Source organism: Myotis myotis, unplaced genomic scaffold (assembly GCF_014108235.1).
Source record: "Myotis myotis isolate mMyoMyo1 unplaced genomic scaffold, mMyoMyo1.p scaffold_m19_p_3, whole genome shotgun sequence".
NCBI classification, from domain to species: Eukaryota; Metazoa; Chordata; class Mammalia; order Chiroptera; family Vespertilionidae; genus Myotis; species Myotis myotis.
The window spans coordinates 166,383,950-166,399,839 of record NW_023416335.1 but is presented as its reverse complement, the minus strand read 5'-3'; positions in this window follow the sequence as shown (position 1 = coordinate 166,399,839).

Genomic DNA, 15,890 nt, shown 5'->3' with positions numbered 1-15,890 from the left:
TATTTTTTATTGATTTTTTACAGAGAGGAAGGGAGAGGGACAGAGAGTTAGAAACATTGATGAGAGAGAAACATCGATCAGCCACCTCCTGCACACCCCCAACTGGGGATGTGCCCCCAACCAAGGCACATGCCCTTGACCGGAATTGAACCCAGGATCTCTCAGTCCACAGGCTGATGCTCTATCCACTGAGCCAAACCAGTCACAGCAGTCCAGTAGTTTTTTGATGGAGTCTTTAGGGTTTTCTATGTTCAATATCATGTCATCTGCGAATAATGACAATTTTACTTCTTTTCCAATTTGGATGCCTTTTATTTTTTCTTGTCTGATCACTATGGCTAGCACTTCCAGTACTATAGCAAACAAAAGTGGTAAAAGTGGGCATCCCTGTTTTGTTCCTGTTCTTAGGGAAAATGAGTTTAGTTTTTGCCCATTGAGTATGATGTTGGTTGTAGGTTTCTCATATAAGGTTTTTATTACATTGAGGTCTGATCCCTCTATTCCCACTTAGCTGAAAGTTTTTATCAAGAAAGGATGTTGGATTTTGTCAAATGCTTAACAGAGAACCCAGAAATCGACCCAAGCCATTATGTTCAATTAATATTTGACAAAGGAGGCAAGAGCATACAATAGAGTCAAGACAGTCTCTTCAACAAATGGTGTTGGGAAAATTGGTCAGATATATGCAAAAAAATGAAACTAGACCATCAACTTCACCATACACAAAAACAAACTCAAAATGGATAAGGGACTTAAATATAAAACAGGAAACCATAAAAATCTTAGAAGAATCCATAGACAGCAAAATATCAGACATATATCATAGCAATATCTTTACTGATACAGCTCCTAGGGCAATTGAAACTAAGGAGAAAAGAAACAAATGGAGCTACATAAAAATCAAAAGCTTCTGCACAGCAAAAGAAACCATCAACAAAACAACAAGAAAGCCCACTGCATGGGAGAACATATTTGCCAATGTTATCTCTGATAAGGGTTTAATCTCCAAAATTTACAGGAAACTCATACAACTTAACAAAAGGACAATAAACAATCCAATTAAAAAAATGGGCAAAGGACCTAAATAGATACTTTTTGAAAGAGGAAATAGGGAAGGCCAAGAGACATATGAAAACATGCTCAAAGTCGCTAATCATCCGAGAGATGCAAATCAAAACAACAATGAGGTACCATCTCACACCTGTCAGAATGGCTGTCATCAACAAATCAACAAATGACAAGTGCTGGCAAGGATGTAGAGAAAAAGGAACCCTTGTGCACTGCTGGTGGGAATGCAGACTGGTGCAACCACTGTGGAAAACCATATGGAGTTTCCTCAAAAAGTTAAAAATGCAACTCCCATTTGACCCAGTAATCCCACTTCTAGGACTATATCCCAAGAAATCAGAAACACCAATCAGAAAGGACATATGCACCCCTATGTTCATAACAGCACAATTTACCATAGCTAAGATTTGGAAACAGCCTAAGTGCCCATCAGCGAATTAGTGGATTAAAAAACTGTGGTACATCTACACAATGGAATACTGCTATAAAAAAGATGGAACTCTTATCATTTGCAGCAGCATGGATGGACCTGGAGAGCATTATGCTAAACGAAATGAGCCAGTCAGAGAAAGATAAATATCACACGATATCACTCATTTGTGGAATATAATAAACAACATAAACTGATGAACAAAATAGATCCAGACACAGGGGAAACAGACCGTCAAACCTCAGAGCGAAGGCAGGGGAGGGTGGGGGAAAGGAGGTGAGATCAACCAAAGGACTTGTATGCATGCATATTAGCATAACCAATTGACACAGACACTGGGGCTTGTCCTGGTGTATGGGAGTGGCTGGGGAGGGGTCGATGGGGGGGGGGGGGGGAAAGGAGACATATGTAATACTTTAAAGAATAAAATAAATAAAATAAATTTAAAAATAAATGTGTGTGCTCTGTTGAGGTAGGGAATAGTTCACAGAGCCTTAGCTCCTAATAAAATAGTCCCCCAATTTACAAAGTGACTTCCTACTTACTAACTCAGGTTCCCAGTTACCTCAATATTAATAGGAGGTACCCTGGATAGAAACACAAATAGTCTGGTGATTAGAAATAAAGATCCCTTACTTTTTGTTTTTTACTTTCTCAGAAAAATATCCAACAATCAAAGAGACTGCATATTTGAGATTGATCCTTAGAGGGTCATTATGATGTCTTTGGCCTGAGGTTCAATTGATCTTTTTTTTTTTAGTTTATTTATTAAATCGACTGAGGTGACATTGGTCAACATGAACATATAGGTTTCAGGTGTGGGTTTCTATGTTACAAGATCTGTATGTTGCACGGAATGTCCACCACTGAGAGTTAAATCTTCTCCTGTCACCTTATATTAGGACCCCCTCCTACCCCTTCCCTATTCCCTCTGGCAACCACCATGCTGCTGTTTGGTGGAAAATAATTCTTCAAGCAAATAACACCCACAAAAAAGCAGGTATAGCCATAGTTATATCTGACAAAATACATTTTAAGATAACAAGAGACAAAGATGGATACTTTATAATGATAAAGAGGACACTACATCAAGAAAACATAACACTTCTTAATATATATGCACCCAACCAGGGAACATCGAAATATATTAAACAGCTACTCACAGAACTAAAGAGAAAAACAGATCAAAACACAATCATAGTTGGAGACCTTAATCCTCCATTGTCAACTCTAGACAGATCAACCAAACAGAAAATCAATAAAGAAATAACAGCCTTAAATCAAACACTAGACCAAGTGGATCTAATTGACATTTACAGAACATTTCATCCCAGAACATCAGATTACACAGTCTTCTCCAGTGCATGTGGGATATAAAACTGAAACTCATGACCTTTCTTAACAATAAACAAAAACAAATAACTTAGACAAACTTTCAGGTTAACGTGGCAGCAAATTAGCATTACCTAACAGACTTTCTCTCAATTTCTTGTCAAAATACCCAGGAGAATATGCAAAAGGATAAAAACCTGGCCCCAGCATTGTCAACTAAAGATAAGAGAAGTTCTCTCAGAGTTCAGAGGGACTTTCCACTAACTGCATCATTAGTGGGGAGGGATTGAGAAACATTCTTGGATGCACAAACATTACCCTTTGAACCAGAACAGCCACATAACCCCAAGCGAGAAGACTTTGACTCTCCCACCACCTGCCCTGAACTCCAGGACAAGGGCTTGCACTGACCAGAAAAAATGAGAGTTGTCGCCGAGCCAGCCAAAGCCATAACCTCTCTTTCTTCCCCATCCGCAATTCTATTTTTATACCCATTCAGAGACTGTATTTCCCAAAGTGCAGCTCAGCCTAAAGGAGGGGAGATGGATAATAGTGTAATGAAGACCAAATAGGGGCGGGGATGGGAATTGTACTCAAAACTGTGTGGTGAGTGCTGGGGGGCGGGAAAGGAGTGCTGCCTTTCATGTACTACACTTTCATAGGACTTCTATTCTGATCACTGCCAGAAATCTCAGCTCCTTCCAGGGCTGTGTGCTGTGCCTATAAGGTATCATATACAGGAACCTTGACCCTCTTTGGCTAGATCTGGGAAGGACGAAACTCTAAATCCCTGAGCAGGCAGTGAGGTAAACTAAGACCAACTGAGTCTGTTGGCAACCCAATACTGAGGTCTAAGAAATTATTCAGTAACATCAGAAAAAGGGGATATTTATACTAAAGAGTCCAAGGAGAGCTTATTTTTTAAATGATTGCTACAAAAACAAATAGAATTATTCTTCATTTTAAAACAATTACTTCAGTGTTTTTACTAGCTAAATATTCTCAGCTTTTTTAGTGTTTGGGAGCCATTTCCTGGTTGATTTTGTTCACATGGGTTGTTTTGATCACAGCTTTTTTGCAAAAATTATCCAGGATTCTGGATTAGCTGGCATAACTCTATCACTTGTAATGGTTCTATCAACTGGAATATAGCAGATGGAATTCGTCAACTCCATGGTTACATGTATTCTTCATTTGAAAATAAAAACCAAATAGAAATCCCTGCAGTGTTCAATAATGCACTAGATGCAGTGCAGACTGTTACCAGAAGGATTTTGTTCTGCTTTCTCTTCAACAGGTCATATTGAAAGAATGACTGTAATATTCTAATCTGTTATATTATTGAAATCAAAATGGAGCTGGAAAGTGTTAGAGTCTAGATATTGCCTTATAAAATAACAACTTGAATAAGTGAACGGCAATCCAGAACTTGCCACTTGTCACTTTGCCATCAGGGCAGCAGATAGCTATAGTTTAGATCCCTTCTGGCGCCCCCGCCCCCTCCCCCCGGCCCCAATAGATAATGTAATGTTTTAGGAATATAGTAATGATTAAGAGATTTCCTCTTTTTTCCCCATACCTTTAGTGCTTTCCCTGTAAGCATCTAGAGGTGACCGCTGCAGCAACAGTAGTCATAGCTCACTGGCATTTGCTGAGCACACTCTTCCTGGGGCCACATAACACATTATGCTTAGCCTTTCACAGACATTATCTCATATCATCCTGATAATCATTCTAAGGCATAGGTACATGATTTTTCCCTATTCTGCAAATAAGTGATGCAAATTCCAAACATCTGGAGATATTCTTCAAGAAAGAAAATTTGTAAGGGTGAAACGGTATTGGTTCATAGAATGCTGTGATAAATTTGGTCTGTAACTAAAGAAGGTTTCTACATTAATTAATTAAATATTTATTGTGTGCCTACTATGACAATTTTCTAGGCAGTTAGGGATATACAATGAACAAAATAGGCAATATCATCACAATGAATATGGGTTATGGGTAGGCACAGGCCATAAACAGAACAAGTTATAAGTTCTATGAAGAAAAATGACATGGGATTTGACAGTGATGGGAAATGGTCAAGGACATGGAGGATGTGGAGATGGTGGCTACAGATGGTCTTTCTGAGGAGAGAGCGTTTAAGTTGAGAACTCAATGATGTGAGAGAGTGAGACAAGTGAAACCCTGGGCAAGAAGGTTCCAAATAAAACAAAGAGCAGTTGCTAAGACTCTGGGGCAAAACAGACCAGAAGTTCAAGGACCAGAAAGCAGGCCAATGAGCTGGATCAAAATTAGCAGGAGGAAGACTGGAGATGCAGCCACGGGCCAGATTTTGTAAGAGCTTTACATCTGGTAAGGACTTTGAATTTGATTCTGTGTGAGGTATTCATCCAAATTTTGCTTCTCTTCCCACTGGGCATATACCCTGACCAAATCTCGTAGTATATATTGCACTTGTGTGATTATACGAATGAGAAACAGCCAGTGGGATGTGAGTGGAAATGAGGTGCACTGTTTCCAGAATTGGCCAATACAAATCATCCACACATGCATCCCTGGGCCATTTCTCACTTCTTGCTCTCTGGGATGGAAATGTTGTTGATGGCAACCTTCAAATCTGAATGTTGAAGATGACAGAGCCTCCATCACCTCCATTACCCAAATAATCACATTGAGAAATTTTGGCCAACAAACAACTCACTCACCCAAAACTCTTATGTCAGAAAAAAAAGTAGCTTCCTTTTTTTTAGCCATAATATATTTCAATTTATGTCTTACCACAACCTAATCTACCAAAATATCCCAGAATACCCAGTCTCCCTCTTTGCTATTGTGATAGAACCCCTTAGTTCCAGCTCAGCATATGACTATATGGAGTGAAGATAATATTTCTAAGCTTCCCTTGCAGTAAAGTGTGGAACACAACTAATTTCTAGCCAATAGGATATGAGTGGAAGTGATATGCATATTTTCAAGGTTGCATCCTTACAAGAATGGCATGCCCTCCTTTTTTCCACTTCTTACTGGCCTGAAAGCAAATATGGTAGCATTGATCCATCTCGGGCCAAGTAGATGAAGGTTACACACTATAGTGCATAGTAGAGGAATGAGATATGGGTGGCCTGAGTCCCTGACCTATGAAGCCATCGTTAACAGCCCTTCCATCTTCTTAAAGCTGCAGTTATTTGGGGTCTCAATTTCAACAATAATCTATATGCTAAATAAACCAGAGCCATTGCAAGGTTTAAGTAGGATAGATGTAATTAAATATAACCTCGTTTATATTTTAAAACTCTGGTTGCTAGGTAGAGAATAAACTGTGGAGCCAGAGTAGAAGCAGGGAGACCAATTAAAAGGCTATTGCAAAGAAAGAAAGAAAGAAAGAAAGAAAGAAAGAAAGAAAGAAAGAAAGAAAGAAAGAAAGAAAGAAAGAAAGAAAGAAAGGAAGGAAGGAAGGAAGGAAGGAAGGAAGGAAGGAAGGAAGGAAGGAAGGAAGGAAGGAAGGAAGGAAGAAAGAAAGAAGGAAAGAAAGAAAGGCTGTTGCAATAACCTGGGTAACCGAAGGTGGAGCAGATGGAGGAGGAGAGAAGTGGTGGGATTCAGGATGTTTTAGGAAGATTGAGCTAATGTTATTTGATATAGATGTGAAGTAACATGGTTGCCAGAAAGAGAAAAAAATTGAATGATTCCACAATTTCTGACTAGAGCAATTAGGCAAATGGTGTTGCTACTAATTGAGATAAGGAACACTGAGGGAAAAAATAAGAATTGGGGTGGAAATCAGAAGTTCTTTGTTTGGCTACTCATCCTAGTGGAGAGGCCAAATGAGTTTAGGAGTGTCCAGCCTGGAATTTATGGAAGTTGCTAGAAATATAAATTTGGGAAAATCAAGTTAATAAGTGTCTAACACAATGTACTAGTATAATCTCAAGAGGTTCTTTCATAGCCAAGAATCCAGGTAAAAATAGAGGTAATATCATGTTAGATTAGCCCAACATAATGCTGGATAGTTTCCTAATTGGCGATAAAATCGGACTTAATACATAGTATTTTTGTTTGTGTAATTGACATATACTAGTAGAACACTAATTGATTGATATCCAGCTCTGAGTCCTTCAAAAGATGACATAATATTTAAAAACATTAGTAGAGGGAAACGAGTTATTGGCCTGATACCCAAGAAGACCATAGTTAATTGTCCTCTACTGGTTGTTTTTAATCCTGTTAACTACAGAATTGTTGCCACACTTCCAGTGTTGTCTGCCAAAGAGTAGGAAAGCCTTCATCGCTAGGAGCTATACTTCCCGAAGAATAATAGGAAATGGCATTTGCACCTCCAGAGGAACAAAGAAAAGAGGTACCTCTCACTGTTTTCCCCGCCCTCTTAATCTCCTGCCCTCTTTGGGATACATATTCTCTGGGTAATTGTCTACTTTTGTTGTTTTATTATATTAACCTCACCACTACCCGCCTAGGAAAGCATTAAATTATTGTTATAATTACATTCTAATGCTTTCCTAAGGCTCTAGGACTTATAAAGCCTGTATGCACAATACGTTTAACTACAGGGACTGGAATGACCTTTCCCAGTTTATGTAAATACAATTTGTAAGAGTCTGTTCAATGGAACTGTGAATGGTGGAACACTAAAATCAAAATAGCCTATTAAATGATGAGCATTCCTGAGTGGCAAAAGATGCCCTATGTTATTTCCAATTATATTCCCTCTCATCCCCCCATTCAGTTCTGCCTGAATTACTTTTGCTACTTTATGTCACCTAAAACACGAGGTCCTTGTATTAGTTTCCTGGGGATGCTATAACAAATTACCATGAAGTTATGGCTTAACCAATGGGAATTTATTCTCTCTTAGTTCTAGAGGCCAGAAATCAGGTGTGGGCAGGGCTGCCCTCCATCCAAAGGCTCTAAGGGAGGATCCTTCCACCTCTTCCAGCTTCTGGTGGCTCCAGGCAGTCCTTGACTCATAGCTACATAACCCCTGCCTCCACCTTTGCATGGCCTCCTCTTCTTCTCTGGGTCACTGGGTAAGGACACTTGTCATTGGATTAATGACACTAGTGGGCCTACCTACTAGTAGATGATCCAGGATGATCTCATCTAGAGATCCTTAACTTAATTACATTTGCATGGACTTTCCAAATGAAGTCACATTCAGTTTCTGGAGACGAGGCCCATCACTGGAACTGTCTAAGTAACTTTATAAAATACAGATCCCTACACCCCATTCTTAGAGGTTCTGATTCCATGAACCTGGTCTGTGTGCACGTTTGTGTTTTGTGGTCAGAGATGAGAACTATATCTGGGCTTTAAAAAGAACTCTGGGTGATGATTTTGAAGATCTAGGTTTTTGAAAATGTCCTTTTTTATCTGTTACATCATCAATGTAAAGAAATACATATAACATCAAGAATGGCAAAATGGCACAGGAAAATTTCTGGGTTTGAGAATTATTCTAGCCAGAGTTTGAAATCTGGCTCAATCTTGTACTATTACCTAAATTCTCCAGTTTTAATGGTCTCATCTGTGGAATGGAGACCTTTACATCATAGTGTTATTGTGAAGACTAGTGAGGTGACATGTAAAACTGCAGCATATGTCCAGTGATAAAGCAAATGAAAACTTACAGTATAGCAAAAAGTAGGTTGGACAGCCTACTTTATTCCATAAGTGTAACACAGCTATCTGAAAATAACTCATTAACTCTGTGTCATGATTTGCATAATTTTAATATATAGAAAGAATAGTGCTTATCAGTTTTAGGATTATGGGAAAGTTAATCCTAAAATAATGAGATAATGCCACAGAAAATATTACCTTCTTACCTGCTACAATGATGATTTTACAACTTTCACATATTCTTTCAAATCCTGGGTAAATGAAAAATCTCCAGTGCTCAGCTGATTCAATGGCTGCACCTAACCCCTTCTATGAACTGATTGTGTTCCACATCCCACCCCAAAAATTCATATATTGCAGCCCTAACCCCCAATGTGATTATATCTAGAGAGCGGGTCTTTAGGAAATAACTAAAGTTAAATGAAGTCATAACAGTGGGGCCCTAATCCAATAGGACTGTGGCTTTATAAGAAGAGAAAGATTCTCTTCTCTCTCTCTCTCTCTCTCTCTCTCTCTCTCTCTCTCCCTCTCCCTCTCTCCTCCTCCTCCTCCTCCTCCTCCTCCTCCTCCTCCTCCTCCTCTTTCTCCTCCTTCTCTTCATTTTCCTCCTCCTCCTCTCTCTCATACATCAAGAAGGCAGCCACCTACCAGCTAGGAAGAGGTACCTCAGACACTGGATTAACTAGCACCTTCGTTGGACTTCCCAACCACCAGGACTATAAGAAATTTCTGTTGCTTTAACCCCCTAGTCTGAGGTATTGTTATGGCAGCCAGGACAGACTAAGACAACCCCCACGTAGCCTACACTCCTTTTTAGCTCTATCCTGAAAAGGTATGTTCTGAGTTTTGACGAGCACTCCCCAAGCCTGCTATTTCTCCTTATTTCTGATATGTGGCAGGGAACAGGATGTGTTTCCTAGAAATTAGTTTGTAAGAAGCATGGCTTAATCATCATAAATGAAGTCATTATTATAGTTTCTTTAATTAAGAATATCAAATCCATAGTTTCTCTTAAATCAGAATCCATCTTTTCCCTTGGGTAAATTCCTCGATCATTGGATGGGTTTATTGTTCATGCCCCTGCTCAGTGCCTCATTACTTTCAGAATAGACCCGACTGGTCAACTTATGGTCACCTCATCTCCTACTTCTCTTCCCGTGACCTCCTATCAGGTCAGATTGGTACAACTGGTGTCCTGTTGACTGGCTCTGTTTTTCCCACCTCCACACATTTTTGCATCTCATTCCCTCTGCCTCACATGTCTTCTAGCACAGCCACCAGATCCAATCTGAACCGCACATCCTACTTCCCTTCCTGCCTTCCCCTCCTGCCTTCCCAGGCTTGGCTGAGCACTCCAGACCAGGACTCAGTCTGAGGGACCTGTATTCCTTTTATGCCACACTACTCCCCACCTTGCACAGGGTAGCTGTCAAAAAAATACATGTTGGTTTAAATATGTCTGTGAAAAAACACTGCAAAGCCTCTTCTGACTCGAGGTGCCTTGGTTCTATGAACTTTAAAGTCCATCAAAACACACTGCACAGAGGCGCCTCAGTGCCGAACAATGATGCTTTTAAAGAAGCTGCTGCATTCCCACATTTCTCCCATTGTCCAGAAGGAGGCTGGATAAGCCCACAAAACCATTTGGAATTCATCCAGGGCTCGTGAGCCCATTGCTTGCGATTTCCTAATTGGCATTTTACAGTTATTGGGCCCAAAGGAGGCAGTCTGAAAACTTGTTGGAAGTGATGGAATTTTCCAGTTGTGGAGAAGAATGCTAATAATTCAAAGGCATGCCACTCCTGGAGATGCCCCTACAAAAAGTTAATGCGAATATAATTGCCTGTCAAAATTTTCCAAGTTACCTTCTTTTGAAGATAGCTGAAAGCAGTTGTATGTAGACTCAATTTAGTGTTCCATTCAGATGACTTTTGCCAAAAAATAATGAAGCCCAAAGGAATCTGCTCTCTTGGCTTAAATCGCAATGTCATGCTCCTTTTAGTCTCATTTTCATGTGTTGGTTCAGTGCATGAGAGGTTAATTCTTTCACAGGAGGGTGTGTGTGTGTGTGTGTGTGTGTGTGTGTGTGTGTGTGTGTGTGTTGGTAGCACCAGAGGCACAAAGGCTAGTGATTTCAGGGACACCAAGATCCCCATCGTTTCCAAATATAACCTCTCTTGTTGTCACTCAGCCTGAAGTTTCTTATTTTGGGAATTGTACTGATGGAAAACACAGTTTTCTACCTGGTCAAAAAGAATACACACATGCACACGTTTACATGTTCCTGTTCATCCCAGCATCTCTTGCCAGAATTTTAAAAACGACTTTCTCATCTCCCAGCCTCTACTGTCTCTCTGTTTCCATCCAGAGCTAAGCCAGAAACTCTGCTTAGCAACCCCCAGAGCTCTGTGTTTCTGCTGTGGAAAGTCTCTGTTCTTTGAGTGGCCTTAAGGACCCTAGTGTAGAGCCCTAGCAGGCTCACCCCACCCTTCTCCCCAAGCACACCCTTAGTCTTCCCATTCCCCCAAACAACTTCCAAACGCTTAAGCATTCTGCAAACATATTCAGGCCTTTGCACACACTCCTGGATGCCCTTCCCCTTCTCTGCCTGTGAAAACATTATAATCCTCCCTGGCCCTGCTCAACTGCCACACAGATACGATAGACAGAATCAGGCTATAACTGAGACACACATGATGTTAGAGTCCCAAGCTCTTCCTCCAGCCCATGTTACTGTGGCTGGATTATGGAATGCAAGTTGTGACTCTGAGGCAATGTCCCCCAGGTGTATCCTCAGCCCAACTTGTCCAGCTGAGCACAGCAACCTCAGCCCTAAGGAGCCCCTGCTCATCCCCACTATCTCTGGCATCATCTTTCTAAGTTTCTCAAAAGGGCCTGTAACTGGGAGGTCAGACTCAAATTTAGAATTCCCAGGCCTTTGGAAGTTCCTCACTGGAATTTAAGGAACCACACCCCTTCTCCATCTGTCCAGCATCATGAGAGGCCTCAGCCACAGGCATGGGGATGCAGCAGCATAGATGTCCAAACTCAATGCATACCACTCCGTGCACCCTCCCTTGGAGGGTGAGGCTATTTGGGGAAAAATCCCAGTGCCACAGGCACCTGGAATGTGTAAAGGGAGGACATGGGCTACAGGTGATCGTATACCTGTGGTCCCAAGACCCCTTGCATATGGGAAGGGTATGGCCACCTCCATCTGGGCCTCCGGATGAAAGCAATGGGTGGGAATGGGGATAGGAACCCAGGACAGGAGCTTCTTGTCCTGACATAAGAGGATGAGGCAATGATGTGTCTCCAAAAAAAAATAATAATAATAATTAAAAACAAGTTCCACTCCGTGATCTGTTTGTTTCTCTAAAACAGTGGGTCTCAGCCTTTGCTGATTTTGCTCCCCATGGGATGCTTAGCAATGTCTGGTGTAGTTTTGGTTGTCACAGTTGGAGGGAGGTGGGAGTTGCTGCTTTATTTAGTTGGTGGAGACCAAAGATGCTGCTAAATATCCTATAGTGCACAGGACAACCCCATCACAATAACAACAAAAAATGCTTCTCTAATAGTTAATCTGAAGGTTGGCTATATATATAATATTATTATTAAATAATTGTTCTTAAAGTAGAGACTGGTTCCGGTCACTTGACTGCACACAATCCTATATAATAAAAGCCTAATATGCAAATTGTCCCCAGGGGTGGTCTTGGACCAAGAGTTCGACTGGGAGACTGGGAGTTTGACCACTCGCTATGACATGTGCTGACCACCAGGGGGCGGTGCGGAACATGGCGGGCATCGACAATGTGGCATTGGCAGCAGTGGAGGCTCTGTTGGCCCTGATGGGCCCCGTCGAGAGCAGGACCCCGACGGGATGGTAGAGCAGGTGAGCGGGCAGTGTCAGGCCAAGGCGGGTGCAAGCGGGGTCCTGATCACCCCATCGATTGCCCCACAGACAGTGACCAGTGGCAGGATGTGGGGCCACTGTCTGGCTCCCAGGTGCTAAGGGAGCTGAGTGGGGGAGTGGGGGGGAGGGGTTTGGGGGCCGGCCCCAACCAATCACCCCCTAGGTGGAATGGTGAAGCAGGTGAGGGGGTGGTGCCAGGCCAAGGTGGAGTGCCAGGTGGGGCTGCGGGTCTGAGAGGCTTAGGGCACAAGCTGGGGCCCAATCTACATAGGCCACCCTGAGGGACCCCACCCGTGCACAAATTCATGCACCAGGCCTCTAGTATTTAATAACACTCCTCCCCCCAATTGCCTATAGACCAAAGTCCAAATGTCTTAGCCTGGCATTCAGTATCATTCCTGATCTGTCCGTTTAATCATTCTTGATTACCTCCTTATGTAGCCCAAAACTTGTGTTTACACTACAGCCAGACTTAAACATTTTAGAATGCCATGTGGCCACTTCCCATATTTTCTTCATCAACTTTGGCTGCCTTATCAATCCCATTCCCAGTAGTGAATTAAGTCTCCAGCTGGACCTTCTATTGTAAAATGTTCACAAGTCAGAGACTGTCTACACTTAAATAGAGTTACCCAGTGTCAAAGCTGTGCCAATAATATCATATAATAAGTAGCTCCTGAGTCTGGGAAGATTTAAAAATGATACCATGCATAAGTCACTATGAAGATGTTGCCATTATGATGCCCTTAGTCCTTAGCACATAATAGGTACTCAATAAAGATTATCTGTCTCACCTTACATTAGAAAAGGCATTAGAGATTGGAAAATAGCTTTTGCAAATTAATTAGTTAAGGTACAGCTACATACTGTTTAAAAAATTAGAATGACTTAGCACAGTAGAAGTTTATTTCTCACTCATTTAAAACCCAAAACAGATGTTCCTGGTTGGAAAGGGAGGAAGTAAGAGTGGAGGAAGGCCCTGCTACACACATGAGCCCTACGTTGATGGAGTGTTCACCACCTCCCACCTCACTTTGTTTGCTGATATCCACTTGACAGATGGGGAGAGAGCAAGCACAGAGAAGGCACCGCCACTTCTTAGTTATCTTGGCTAAGAGGGGACACACATCATTTCTGCTCATATTCCGCTGGCAAGAACTGGTCACATAGTCCCACTTGGATGCAAGGGAAGCTAGGGTTTGGGAACGTGGGCCCTGGCTGGTCAGGGCTTCTCAGCAGCAGCCCTAGGCTATGGAAAGGGAGTCACCATCTTTGCCACAGCAAAGCAGAAGGGAGAGGGGAGCTGAGGCAATAGGCAGAACAGAACTCTAGAGTTGCCTGCCTAGGATACAAACTGGAGCTTCGTGGCAGATGAGAATAGTGAGGTGAGGGCAGAGAGCCAGAGAGTAGGGGAACGATGACCCCATCATTATGAATTTTTATTTTGGTTTAAGAGACCTTGAAGAAGAGTTAACTTCATAGACAATGATGAGCTACTTGATAAACAATGATCTTTAAGTCAACTACTGTAGCTTCAGAAAAATGTTTACTTCATTAAAAAAATGAACCTCGTTTTCATTCATAATTTTTAAAAATGAATCATGGCATCACTAAGGACTCCAGTCACAGAATCCTCGCTTCCCTTCCAACTATGTGTTTCGATCGGTGTGCTTTCCAGTTGCTCCAGTTACACCCATGGGCTTGCAGGGTCCACCGCTGCAAGTGTTCATTTGCTGTTCCCCTTAATGGCTGCCTCTGCTGTGCTTGGTTCTCTTCCTTTCTTTGGGCTCAGACTGTTCATTTCTAAAGCTCATCCGTATCCAGTGAATATTAGGAGCCACCTCAGAGAGCCTCAAAGGTATGGGTGGGAATTTTAGCCTCATGTATTTGGTGCAGTTAAAATGTCATTTATTTTTCTAGAATTATATGATGTGTCAAACATGAAATTAATCTTAACTGTGCAGCATTCAAATTTTAATCTCTTTATTAAAGTGTTAAAATAGAATTTTTCTTAAGTATATCAATATAAAAGATGCTGCTTTCCTATATGATAATTTATATCTCCCACATTAACTTTCGTTATCCAGAAACATATCTTTGATTTTATAATAGAAGTCAACAAGATAAGGAAATTTATTGTGTAGAAATTCATATTCATAGTCAACTTTTTTTATGTTCACATCCATCCAATAATATATAATGTTCTCCATATAACCTGGTTATACCCATATCATTTTAATTATAGATTCCAAAAATGTTATTTTCCCTCTTGATGCTAGTGCCATCACTGCTATTACTGTGCCATCTAGTGGCTCATGTTGTGTTGTTTTCTGTTCTTTGTTGAGGTAGAAGGTGCCTTAAATGCCATATGGAAAAATCCAATGAGATTCTTCATTTGGTAAAAAGGAGGGATAAGACTGTTACATAAAATAGCCAAGGGCAAAATGTTAAGTCATCAAAAAATTTACAGTAGATCATATGTAAATTCTCATTTAGCCAATATAATTAAGAGATGAAGCTTTCAGAGCAATTGAATATATTTGTTAACTTATTGTATCACAATACATGAACCATATGCACATGGGCGGTTTACCAAAAACCACAATGCAACAAAATAAAGTTAACCCTGTCCTTAAATTAGCTTTAATTTCACTCTTGTTATTCATATCCTTTAGGGTCCAATAGGTATATACTTAAATATTTTTAAAAATGTATATTTGAGTTTTTTGGTTGGGTTTAAAGTTAAATGTGATTCTCTATCTATAAAGGACCAAACTTACATGAATCAATGTGAGCAGTGGCAAATCCACTATTTTAATTGATCTTTTATAGAATTACTAGAGGCCTGGTGCATGAAATTCATGCATGGGGGGAGGTATCCCTCAGCCCAGCCTGCACCTCTCACAATCTGGGATCCCTTGGGGGATGTCCAACTGCTGGTTTAGGCCCGATCCCTGCAGTTGGACATTCCTCTCACAATCCGGGACCGCTGGCTCCTAACCACTGGCCTGCCTGCCTGATCGCCCCTAACTGCCTCTGCCTGCCTGCCTGATCACCCCTAACCACCTCTGCTTGCCTGCCTGCCTGGTTGCCCCTAACCACTCGCCTGCCTGTCTGATCGCCCCTAACCATTTACCTGCCTGCCTGATCACCCCTAACCACTTACCTGCCTGCCTCATCGCCCCTAATAGCTTGCCTGCCTACCTCATCATCCCTAATTGCCTCTGCCTCGGCCCCCACTACTGTGGCAGAATGATGTTTGGCTGTCTGGTCTAATTAGCATATTATGCTTTTATTATTATAGATAACTACATGATCTTACATAATGCCTTATTCTTGAGGAGTATTAAATATTGAGAGATAATGATCATGGTTTTTATAGTTTAGTTATAGAAATGCCTCCAGTTGCTTTGTTTTCAATGATCTCAAAGTGATAGAAGAGATTCCTTTCTTTGCTACATGCTTTTCCAAATGTAAATTATGAGAGAACGAGTGCTTTTA